This window comes from Scardinius erythrophthalmus (genome assembly GCF_964197995.2).
Source record: "Scardinius erythrophthalmus genome assembly, chromosome: 16".
NCBI lineage: Eukaryota > Metazoa > Chordata > Actinopteri > Cypriniformes > Leuciscidae > Scardinius > Scardinius erythrophthalmus.
In genome coordinates this window covers 37,446,669-37,460,098 of record NC_138236.1, presented here as the reverse complement: position 1 = coordinate 37,460,098, position 13,430 = coordinate 37,446,669, and the positions used below count along the sequence as shown (strand labels likewise).

General features: G+C 39.5%; 1 protein-coding gene across 1 annotated transcript in view; it reads right to left on the bottom strand.

Moving 5' to 3' along the window:
* Positions 1–13,430, bottom strand: part of grik2 (glutamate receptor, ionotropic, kainate 2) — a 229,396-nt gene that overhangs the window by 194,108 nt on the left and 21,858 nt on the right. The gene's annotated exons all lie outside the window — the stretch shown is intronic.

Genomic DNA, 13,430 nt, shown 5'->3' with positions numbered 1-13,430 from the left:
CCAGCTAGCAAGCCAATAAGTTAAGAACCAATTTTGCACAGTTACAGTCAAATTCGGGATCGTTAGACTGGTCTAACACAGAATTTAAACGTTGCGTGAGTAAGTTAAGCTATCGAAGGGACACTTAAAACAATTCACCTTGCATAACTTTCACTGCTGTTGCATATTTCACTCAAAATCATGATATAAGTTACACACCCTCTTACAGTGAGGTAAATTCTTTATTACAAATACTCAAACAAGATAATACTTACTTACCAATAACGAATACGACGTTGCAGTCCTTGCAGCGGCAGACGATAAAATGGCGGCCACACCCTCTGAGCATCTTCTCTGAGCTTGTCTTGCACATGCGCAAATGACGCTCTCCGAAGCCAAATTAATTTGAGTTAACCAAATTAAATGAAATCTCATAGATGACACTATTTATACATTTTACGTTAGACTTATTAAATATATATACGTATTATTCCTAATCAGATATATTTAAATAAAGTGAACACAATTTAAGTGTGTCATACCTAAGAAGGCCTTGAATCATTTTTTTGAGTGTAGTGTAAAGAACATTTTAATAATCTAAAGAACCACTATAAAGAATCTTTTGTGCAATGTAAGGTTTCCATGGATGTTAAAGGTTCCATTTCAATTAAGAACGTTTTTTTTAAGCGTGTAACCACAGACTCTAAAAAGGACTGACAACTGTATTCATGTGTGAACATGTAGCACCTTTCTTTCTAAAACCTTCTCTAAGGTATTTCGTAAGGTAAGACGGGTCAAATTTATGAACAACCTAAGCTCTGTATTAAATCAGATCACAATCTATTTACAGTTTGGACTAAGGGCACCGCAGCTAGAGCAAAACCAGCAGGAGAATTTACATTTCTTCGTACAACCTGTCTAGCAGGAAAAATTCAATAGGCCAAATGAATAATTGAACACGTCCCGTCAAATGCTGTGTACGAATCTGTCAATTTTACATTTAGTCAATAGTCTGAGTGGTTGCTGTGTCAACTGTATTTAAACTGTGGAAACAAAGCGTTTGTCCAGCCTAAATGTCTGCAAGTATATGGCCTGAGGCGGTGTTCACGGAGCAGGGCCACGGCACTGATGACAGAATGAGGTCACGGTCATAATTCAGCATTTAATGATGAAGCAGACGCTTTTACTGTCAACTGAAGTGTATTTTATATAAATTATTAGCACACGATGGCTTAGTTTGGTAAATGCCAGGAAAAACAACAGTGAAAAGCAGTACAAAGTTATTTTATATATATATTATATTTATAACATCTCGATGCCATCCACGCTGCTGAGAGCTGTTTAGATGAATATGTAAATATGTGCTGCATGCTTTCCTCTCAGTAACAAAAATGACAGCGGTGAGAAAACAGCAGTTCAGAAAGCATCTGATCACAGTGATGTGGATATGTTTGCACTAGCTCTGCAATTCAGCACTCCAGTCAAAGACACGTCAGGTTTATTTTTATAGCACTTTATACTGGAGATTGCTTCAAAACAAGCAGCTTTACAGTATTAAACATTAAAAAGCTTGCCAGTGTCGATTTCAATTAGTACAACTTCAATATAAAGCAGGTCTTCAGTGTGTTCATGTTTTTCCTCACATCTGACCTCGACAGACTGAACAGAAGAAATGAGCCAGAAAATAAGGCGGATATCCACACTTACCTATTGCGTAATCGCCATGGACCAATAGTAGTTTGAAAGAGTTTACCAGCTGCTGTTTCAAACTCCAGAAATGGACTCTAAACGATCTTCATTTTGGCAAGATTTGTTTGAAATTACGTCACACCAGTTCGCTCTTTGATTTTGCTTAAAGTATATCGGAGCCTTAAGGGACTTTGGTTCGATTTGCTTTTCCAATTTCCAATGAAAGAAAGGCTTTCACAACAACCAATCAATCCGAACCTGGACATTTTAGCAAACAGTTTGTATACTTTGCGTCATTTGCAGTACTGTACATTCACGGCAGACAAACCCACGTGCCGCTTTGGCACAGAAGCAAATGTTAAAGTTTAGTAGTAAAACCAAAGGGAAAGAACTTGAGTAAAACAGCTGGTGTCTTGCCCTCCTGAGTCCTTACCAAGTGACAGTGGTGAACAGCTGCTGCTAGTGCTCATGGTGGAACCAAGCAATCGAACCATGTGTGACAAAAGCCTAACAGAGCAGTTAATTATATGGTCACTTTGGAAGGGACTTTCAAACGTTCAATTTAATTTTATCGCATATATTAATATTGTCACATCGTGTTGCAGATGAAAGTCTATGGCGTATCTCACACCATAAGTGTCACTTTTTAAAGCACAATGAAACCAAGTCAAGAGTCTCTGTCATCCTTCCAATATTTTGAGCTCTGTTCAACACTTGTCCCCTTTACCATTTACTTCCAGTAACAAAACATGTCTTTACAAGCAGTCTCAACTCCTTTTGGCACTATGGTTCCTTGTGTAAATCTTCAAATCTGCGCGTGGCTTGGTCATCTTGGTCATCAACTTTCAGCTGGTTTCCTTCTTGAATTAACAGCACTTGCTCTAATCACATCATTTTTTTGTCTTTTGAAAGATATGCAGGAATGTATACAGTGTACAAAGGTGCTTCCCAACATATAATGCCAACTAAACTAACATTGATGTTCCGTTTTAAGTCTGGCTGTCTCTTTCGGTGCAAATCTGTTTTATACAGACCACCAATTATGTTGAGTCTGCACAGTAAAATCAGCGCTGTGGAACACTTGGTCTGGAATTATACAATTAAGCTTGAAGGCTGGCTTACCACTTGCCACTGCAGTCTCCCACCTGTTGTGCTCCCTTCACCCTTAAACAAACGAAGCAGACGCTGGGATTGATGGTCAAACGTCAGATATATGTTGGGAGTTAGGATACCCTCATGGCAAACTCCTCATTAGGATTTTTGTCATTTTTTTTGTGACGGCCTGCCATGGTTGCTTCAGCTTTGACAACTGCAGGTAACAGGTAATTAGATCCAGTCCTTGAGTTTCAGGTGACCTGGCATTGCCTTCCCAACGCTGTCCGCTGTCTTGCTGTAATTCTCAACTCCCACTGTTCTATTTCACCCATCTTTACTCCTCAGTCAAAAATAGCCCACAAATGACTTTCCAGATCACGTTTAGCCATTTAAAAAGAAGCCCATAACCAAAAAAGTGCTTATTGTTATAAATTAGTTGTTAAGGAAGAGGTGTACCATTTCTTGAAGGTTATGATGGGACCACTGGTGCTCTTCACTCACAGAGGACACGGAGGACCACAGAGGACACGGAGGAACATAAATCTGTAGAAGACTGTTAGCCAGTGAGTGAAAAACTAAGTGTGACATGGGCCATCTTGGGTTGGTTGAATATCAGACACGCCACGTGTTCTGGTTCATCTGTCGAGGATTAATCGCACTCGCTGGAAGGCGGGGAAATCACACACCCAATGCATTAGCCACACATCGGCTGTTATCCATTTCTATCTCAACACTTCAACTGCTGTGTCAAGAAATGAACCACAAATGTGTTTCCACAAAACATTTAGACTTTTACGCAAAAGTCCATATAATCAACAGCTTAAATCTCTATAAATTCTCTCTTCACCACATTATTGATTAAACTATCAAGCTATTCAACCTATGGTGCTAATCTTCACTTTTATGATCAAATTGACCCATCATTATGTACAGCTTTATGCCAAACAGACCTAAAAGAACCACAGATGTTCATTTAAAAAGCCTTTCTTTCAATCTTACTGAATCGTTTATGTTGCAAAACCCACAACTCACGCATTTTTGCATACATTCGTATAATATCCTGGGGGAAAGGAGCTATAGATATCCACAACATTTCCCTTCTCAACTGTAGTTTACTTCTCAGCAAGGACTCATTAAATTGCTGTCCTACAAACTCCCAAAATCGACATTGTGACCACACATTGTCTTGGGGGACCTTAAAGTGACCTACTAACGCTGCCTGCGATATCAGAATGGTCTGATCCGATCAGACGAGAATTAATCTTATTTGAAGATTTTGAATTGGGAGGTTTGTGCCCAAGGAGGGCTAAAAAACCTGTCGTAATTGACTGGCTGAGCCAGTGCCTAATTTATTACGGCCCTTCTAGCAAATTTAAACACCCTCTTCACCGTCATCATTCATGCAGTCTTTCAGTCCTCTCAGGACTCGATGAGAGAGAGGGGCGGATAAACCCTGCGTCTGGGCCGCCAACCTCTGTTCCCCATTTCATCCCAAAGAAAAGGATCACAAAGACGGATGGAAGCCAAGACAAATGAGAAAGTCAGGCTTGTTAGGGTATAAAAGTCTTTGTTCAACATATTACTGTAGCAATTGTAGAATCTGAAAACAAGCTCATAAGGGAAACAGCAGCTAAATGTCAGCTGCAATGCTGGAAACCTCCAGAGGAAAATGTTATGTGCCACCTAACCACAAAATCTCTCTTTCACTCTCTGTGAATCCTGAACTAGCTTGCTGAAATATCCACTCATCCAGCAGCAGAATACGGTCATCAGTCTTGTTTTAAAGTGCTAAATATAATTGCGTTCACAGTTGTTATAAGCGAGAGTGATTTTCAGGAATCAAATTTGGAGAGTGACTTTTTTGTCTATGATGTGATGGAGATTCACTGCCGATCAAAAGTTTGGGGTCAGATTTGAAAATAATTGAATACTTTTATTCAACAAAGATGTATAAAATGCATCAAAAGTGACGGTAAAGTTATTTTTCAAACAAATGCTTTTCTTTCAATCAAAGAATCCTGAAAACAAGTATTACAGTTTCCTCAAAAATATTATAAAGCACAAACATTGATAATAATCTGAAATGTTTCTGGGGCATCGAATCAGCATATTAGAATGATTTCTGAAGGATCATGTGACGCTGAAGACTGGAGTAATGATGATGAAAATTCAGATTTGATCACAGGAATGAATTACATTTTAGAAAACGGTTATTTGTATTGTGTAATAATAATATTTCACAATATTACTGATTTTACTGTATTTCTATCAAATAAATGCAGCCTTGGAGAGCAGAAGAGATTTCTTTCAAAAACATAAAAAAAATCTTCCAGACACACAGTTTATACAGCGATTGTCATCCAAAGTTTGCATGGATCCAGTCTTTCAATAGTGATGTGTTCTAAAAATAATAATTCAATACTGTCAGTTAATGAAAATTTGACCGATGGACTCATACCTTGTGTGGACTCAGTTTAAATGCCATTGCGTCATATGTGATGAGACTTTACAGTGTCATGGATGCATCTTTGGTATTTACTTTATTCTGTCACTATGGTTACAAGCTTTATTCACGGCTATTGGAATAAATGGGAATTGAAAAGAGGACCGACTTCAGTAATCCGTCACACACAGTATTTAAACGCTACTGTGAGCTGTTTTATGAACAGAACAATTTGAGACCCTGTTAGTAAAACATTGACTGTGTGAATGTAGCCCCAGTGAACTGCCGTTATAAATACCTGCGAGTCTCTATTCGTTCTCTCTCTCTCTCTTTTCTCTCTTATGCAGAAAAGCCTGTATTCTGGAGAAGTGCCACTTAATACTGGAGTGCTTATGTAAAACGGCAATAGCAGAGCAATCCCAGCCCACGGGTCTGCCATCACATCCAGTCACAGAAATCAAAACAGCAAGCACCTAACAAACTTCAAAACCACAGATTTACACAGTTCCCTTCCAACAACACTGATTGCAGTCGTAGGTCAGAATAACCGTAACCTCATTCAATGCTGAACCTGGATGTGCAACTGCAGGGATCCAGTAAATCGGCTTTATTTAAGGCACCTCATTACCACGATATAAATCATTATACCAAACTCCCAGCATGCTCGGCTGTACATTTGAATTACAGAGATATTCAATGCCCACGTCTGCTCCGGGCACCTTATGATTTAACTGTGTTACGTCTCCAGGTCTACGTTACCCGTTGACTTTAATGAGGGTTCTATACTGCATTCATAATGTGCACTGAGCTGGAGAAAATACTTGCCATAAAGTCTGGCTGATATACGCCATATAAACCATCTCTCAGAAGGTACAGGCATCATCAACGGTATTGTATTTTAATTGTATGTTAATGCTAATCAAATAAAACATTTATTTATTAAGCGTTTAACAGCGTTAGCATTCATGAGCTCGCTCGCTAACAGAAGAACACACAGTATTCTCTCACAAACATACACTCATTTATCACCCATGTTGCTGACAGCAATTGAACTGCGGCATGAAGGATGTTCGGCTGCAGTTTTGCATTTTGCTGTTTAGTCTGCAAAAAAAAAACAGCAATTGAGAAAAATGACAGGCTTTTCTTCACACTGCATGTATAAACTGAAGAATATAAATCAGTCCGTTCTGCTGTTTGTCTGTAGAGATTTAATCAAGGTGTTAAATATCATTTTGCTTCAGGGGAGCACGACTGTTCTCACGGTAGACCATAGTGCTAGCAACGGCGAGGTCGTGGATTCGATTCTCAGTGTGTAGATAAATATGTGTGTCACTTTGGATAAAACTGCCTGCCAAATGTAAAACTGCATAAAGAATGTACAGTAGGATGCGTCTATGGATCCAAAACAAATGCATAAAGGAGGTCTAAATGAATGTATTGCATGCAATGGTTTTATTTGAAAGAAAAAGCAGTTTCAATGTAATGAAATCATTTAATAATTATACGCAAATATGATATTTCAGTAGTGTTCATCTATTAATTTCCTATTTGCATAGATACTCGAGCGCTTCACATCACGAGTGCACTTCTGTATCAGGTGAGCGAGAAGAGAAGATACACGTATGAGCTGGTCATGCAAACGTCAAAATGTATTAGTTTATAAAACATGCACTATGGTAAAAGTGTTTTGAGGTCATAACATAGCATTGCACAAGAAACCACACACAAATAAGTCTCCTTATTGCATCTAGTGTTCATTTCAGCTAGAAACTGCAGTGAATTGTATGTATAAGTACATTTTTGAAGTATGTTTTTCCAATGAGTCTATGAATACAGAATTTATGCAATATGAAATATCAAGCAATTTCTTTCTTTTTTTCTTCAAAAAAGCCACTCTATTGAGTTAGTTTGACCCCTTTTAAGGCCAGTGTATACTTCATTTTCCACATTCGAATATGCGCCGTTGTACACACACCATCCGCACAAACACAAAAAATGACATCACGTATACTTTGGGCTTCCTGCAGTCTAGGGTTAAAAACTCTTCCTTTTTTTAAGGCATACAAGCTTCAGTCATCCAGTGTGTGCTTGACTCAAAGCTGCATCTTTCATGTTGAATTCAGAACCGGTTTGTGCAGGTGACAGATGGTGACCTAATATGCTACTTTCTATAAAACGATTTTATTAGCCTTATCCTGCTAATTTCCAGGAGCAGAGAGAATGCAAATGAGGAGGTGCAGATGTTTACAGAAAACCTGCCTGGTCTCTATGGTGCATCTTTCCCTCTGCCAAATCTCCCCGCGAGCCCCTTTCACAGAGCTCAGCACAAATGACCAGCGCACACACTAGCTATTACACTCCTCCACTGGAAATACATATTTGTCTTATTCTTAAGGTCAGTGAATTCGGCCCTCTTTTGCTCTCCATCTTTCAAATGAAATCTGATTCCCAGCAGGCCTGGAGGCAGAAGCTCTCTCAACCTCGCATCTCTCTGGCTCTCTTTCACCATCCCTGCGTGTCACCGTTTGTCATCTGTAAATGAAAAAAGTCATTCCACATGCTCTACTTTCCATGCAAGGAGACATGAGGTGTATTTGCAGAAATCCACAGCCTCGTGGGCCGATGAAAGCCTCCTTTTTGTGCTCGCACGTCCCCCTCCCCCTAATTTCCTCTTACTTCACACACGGGCTGTGAATAGGCCTTTATCTCTCCGTTCGCCGAGCTCTTATCGGCTGAAAAGAGGAAATCATGATTCCGATCCCTCCAGTTCTATTCTCTCCTCTTTTTTGTTAAATCTATCTGTCTTCTAGCTGGCTCCTCTGTAATATATCCCCCAACTCTTGCGCTTCATGACTTTATTTCAGCGCGCGCCGCCTGAGGGATCTGTTTTGATGTTAATGCTTTCATCAGAGGGATTCTGAGGCATTTTTTTTCTGCGCTTTGGTCACCCGTGTATATCTCATAATATCAGCGTTCGGTATTAACTCGACGACAACTTTAAAAAATCTCCGGATGTGCCGGAAATGTAAACCGGAACCTCTGGGGGGAATTTCAATCAAACAAAGGAACAAGAAAGCTGAAAGACGGTTCCGTTGTCTCGTCTGCTCTCTCTCTCTCTCTCTCTCTCTCTCTCTCTCTCTCTCTCTCCTTCTCGCTCGCCTTCAGTTCTGTCTCTCATCAAAGGTGAGAATTGTAATGTCTTTCTTCTTAACCTCAGGGGAGGAAATGGCCAGCCTTTCTCCTCGGTGCCTGAGCCAGACATTATCTTCTTTTCAAAGCAAAGGTCAAGTGCTAATTTCTGTGCTAAAGTACTTAATGTTTTTTGGCATCCATTATTAAGAGGCTCAGGCTCAGAAAGGGAGAGGGAATGAGACAAGTTGGTCACAATTAAAGCAAGATTTGGGCAGCCAAAAATAATGATAGAAGGGCTGAGGAAGAGAAGGAGCGCGGTGGAAATAATATGATTATAGACCGACCGTGCCGTTGGATCTGACATCAACATCTGCTTGGGAATTAATAGGCCTTAATGCAGGGAACAGGATGTTGGAGCACACTAAATTCAAATCATCTCTCAAAAGCACAAAAAAAAAAAATCTTTTGAAAAATACAGTGCAAAATATAGTGTCTTGGAAACTGCTTGGAAGTTGAATGTATCAAATCCCGCCTAATGTTACATACAGAGTCCTGTACATGACACGCAGGAAAAAAATTATCAATTGTGAATTTGTTCCTTAGATCTTCTAAATTGTGCAAACAATAAAACAATTTGTTCCTTTAGTTTACTAAATCATGGCCACGTTTACTGATTTTACTTGAATGTAGTCACGATTTAGTAAATTGAAGGAACCAATTATTATATAATGTGCACAATCTAGTGAAAAGACAGAACGAATTATGTTGTGTGCATGATTTACTGAGAACGAGGGAGAGAATCAGTAAATTGTGCACATGATTAAGTAAACCGAGGGAACAAATTATTATATCGTAGTCATGATTTAGTAAAACGAGGGAAAGTATTTTTATATTGTGTGCACAATCTAGTGAAACGAGGGAACGAATAAAATAGTAAATCAAGCGCTAGATTTAGTAAATCGAGGTAACTAATTATTATATTGCCTGCACAATTTACTATTTTTGTCCTGCATGTCATGTGCAGAACTCCCCAGTGGTAAAGAGATAAAGTCATACTTGACTGGAATGACATTACACTTAAAAAAAAAAAAAAAAATCCAGTTTATGGGATCTTTTTTATAGCCTGGTAATACCAAACTCTGCTACTTCGCTTTGCTTCGTAGACAGAGTCTGACAAATCAGATTCATAGACAAATCATTGGTTACCTGTAAGCCAATCACATAATGGGCCCTATCTTGCACCCAGCGCAATTGACTTTGTACACCGACGCATGTATCATTCCTATTTTGCACCCGCGCAAAGCGCGCTTTTCCCTCCACAGAAGCACGTCGCTAAACTGGGAAATGAACTTGCGCTCCCCGGGGTGGTTCAGCGCAAAGAGGAGGCGTGTTCCGGCGCAAACGTTCCTTCATGCTATTTTGCAGGTTTAGAAAACAATTGCGCCACTGACCAGGAAAAAATAGTTTAAAGTCAGTGGCGCGTTGCGCATGTTATTCATATGCTATTTTAAGGGCGCATGCTTGGCCATAATCAATGTAGCGTGTGCACAACGTGCATACACTTTGATTCTCTCATCTACACAGAAGCAGCAGTTTTCATTTTTGCAAATCATACATTATTATTATTATTATGATAGATAGATAGATAGATAGATAGATAGATAGATAGATAGATAGATAGATAGATAGATAGATAGATAGATAGATAGATAGATAGATAGATAGATAAAAGCATACATCTAGCTTACACATTTACCCAAATTATCATACGCCTTTTTAACCGAAGTTAATTTGGGTGTCTTTCTCCATCCCCAACGTCCCTGACGAGAGCGTTGCTCTCCTCGGCTGTGAACCGCTCCTGGTGTGCGTCTGGCAAATCTGCCGTTACAATAGGAATCCGCTTTAGAAAAAGCGCGTCTGCTCTTAAAGGGAATGTGAGATGACGCTCTGATTGGTTTATTTCACGTTACGCCCAAACCACACCTATGAGTAATGAAGCTACTTCAGACCAACCCATTTTAGATTTGCGCCTGGCGCAAGAGTCATTTATCCCGCCGGGAAAATAGCAACAGCGCCCAAGACCCGCCCACAAAGTTACTTGCGCTTTGCGCTTGACACTTGCGTTTCAGATCGTTAAAATAGGGCCCATTGTTTGGTTATGGCGTGTGTTATGCGCATGCTCAGCCGCATCTAACTTCCACTGTGTACACATGTATGATGCGAAAACAAAACCATCGAGCGAAATACCGGAGTGTGAATGACTTCTGCTGATTATGTGAAGTAAATCTACGCATCCACGGTACAATCAGCGTCTACGTCACGGCTCTCAGCCGCCCTCTGTTCGTTGATTGGCCGGCTGTTTTCAGGCCGGAGGAAAACGGGGAGAAAGGTCGCTATCTCAGACTGAGTACAGAAGCGAACTGAAATTGAGCGGAAGTACGAAGTCTGACATAGTCAGGCTATCTTTTTTATCCCAAATACTAAGGAATGTAAATTACTTGAAACTACATAAAAACCCATTTTAGACCAACAGAATTCCCCCAAATGTTGTTCCAACTAGTCAAACACAGTAGTCAAATCATTTTAAATTAAACAATACTGCTGAAATGTTAACAGTTTCCCAGCATGCATTGCAGCAAGAATAAATGATGCTGTGACTGTTAGAACTAATCATTATATCGTTCGTATGATTTAGTAAATTAAGGGAACAGATTATTATTGTTACGAAACTGCTCTAAAACACACGGGTCGAAGATACAAATGCAGCTTTATTAAGGGAAATCCACAATCATAATCCATAAATCAGGCAAATGGCCAAAACACAGGACAGACAATCCAAACACTAACAGGGCAGAAAACATAGGCAAATCCAGGCAGAAAGTCAGAACCATAACAGGGAAAATAAGAAAAACGCTCAGAAATGCAGTGGTAACACAAACAAGACTTTGCAAAGAAAGAGGGAAAACACAGAGCTTATAAAGGCAAACACAAACGAGTTAATCACACACAGGTTGAATTAATCAGACCATAGAGTCCAGGCAATGGGTTATTATGGGAAATGTAGTTTCCTGATGGGAAAGTCGAGAGGAGTGCCCTCTGGTGGAGATCATGGGTACTCAAGCTGGTGGATGTTAATATTATTATCACTGTTTAATGACTTTGGTTTTGTTTTGTCACTATTGTTAGTTATTTGTTGTGTTTTGATGTTAAAGGGTTAGTTCTCCCAAAAATGTTAATTCTGTCAGTAATTACTCACCCTCAATTTGTTCCAACCCCGTAAGACTTTCTTTCATCTTCGGAACACAAATTAAGATATTTTGAATGAAAATATCAGTCAGAACGTAGGCTCACGATTGGCCGACACTGGTCATGTGTGTGATGCGTGTGATGCTGGCCAATAGTGAGCCTCCGTTCTGACGTACAACCCAGAAGCGCTGCGCTGTTACACTACATGAACTCACTCAGACCCACATACAAGAAAATCAATAGTGGAATAAAGTCGATATTTTTGTTTTGTTTTTGCGCACAAAAAGTATTCTCGTCGCTTGATATACTTAAGGTTGAGCCACTGTAGTCACTTGGACTATTTTAACAATGTCTTTACTAACTTTTCTGGGATGGCAGATATCGATTACATAGAAGCCCATGGAGGAATGAGACAGCTCTCAGATTTCATCAAAAATATCTTAATTTGTGTTCTGAAGATGAACGAAAGTCTTATATAGCAGGCTTTATGTGAACTCATACAGGGGTGTCTGTGGCAAAAGCCAATAAGTGAATGTGAAGTGGAGCTAAGTTTCAAAGTGGATACACCTCAGAAATAGAGATAGCATAGTAAAATGACAAATCAATTTATTCTGTTATTAATTGAATATTTGCTGAACAAGAAATATGTAGCTGCTGAATCCACAGCGGAAATTTTTAAGACAATAGTTGAGAAAACCATTTTTCATTTTGGATGAACTACGCCTATAATTCAATGCCTCAAGAAGATGAAGACAAAAAAAATCATACTGCAGACAAAAGAAATGCTCAGACTGTGATTTGCAGTCCACCTCGAGCTTTGGTGTTCAGCATCGATCTGTTAGCCGACTGAATCCGACTGGTCAAGCGTGAGACGGAAGAGGAAGTTCTCACGATGAGCCGGAAGTGAACAAATCTGTGCTTTAGCTCCACTTCACATTCACTTATTGGCTTTTGCCACAAACATCCCTGTATGAGTTCACATAAAGCCTGCTATATATTTTCTATTCATTGTAAAATAGTTCATCCATTGTTGTTTTTTATTTATCATCAAGCCATCCATCTATAGAGATGCCGTTAACAGATCTACACGAGTAGAAATGTAGAAGGGAATGTGAAGAGCTTCTGGAAGTCACACTTCAGTGTGTGTGTGTGTGTGTGTGTGTGTGTGTGTATATATGAGCGGGTTAGTCCACACTGTGAGTGACATTTCACTGATCAGATAATACAAGAGTGACAGTGAACTGAGCCTTCCTCAATAAAGTGACACTTTAAAGGAGCGCTTCCTTTCTCACCATATCGCCCAATAAATTCTTCTCCATCTCTCTTTCTTTTGCTGTTTGCTGCCGCTGTGTGAGTTTTGTGCATTACTGAGAGTAAGAGGCTAAGAATGGCTGCCTCGTGATCGTTCGTTTGTTCGTTCATTCATTTCGCAAGGTATCGACAAAATTAGCCAATGTCCTTTACATTCTCAAGAACAACTTTACATTCAAGGTGTGCACTAACACTGAGAACAAAAAAAACAACTGAACAAGTGAACAAAAACATCCTTAAAGCTACACTGTGTAAGATTTTCTAGCGGTGAGATTGTATATGACTACCAACTGACTATTACTTTCTAGCCCCTCCCATTCCGACGGCGTTTTAACTCCTACGGTGGCTGTATTATTACAAGATTAACACGGCTTCCAGTTCGACTTTGTCCATGAGTGTTCCTTCAAGTGATGAGGTTTCTTTAGAAAACTATTGCAATTATTGCATTTAGTTATTTAGTCAGTTAACATGTAGGTTATGACCTCTATGTAAAACGAATAATAGTTTTACGTTTTCGTTATTTTTGAAAAGTATC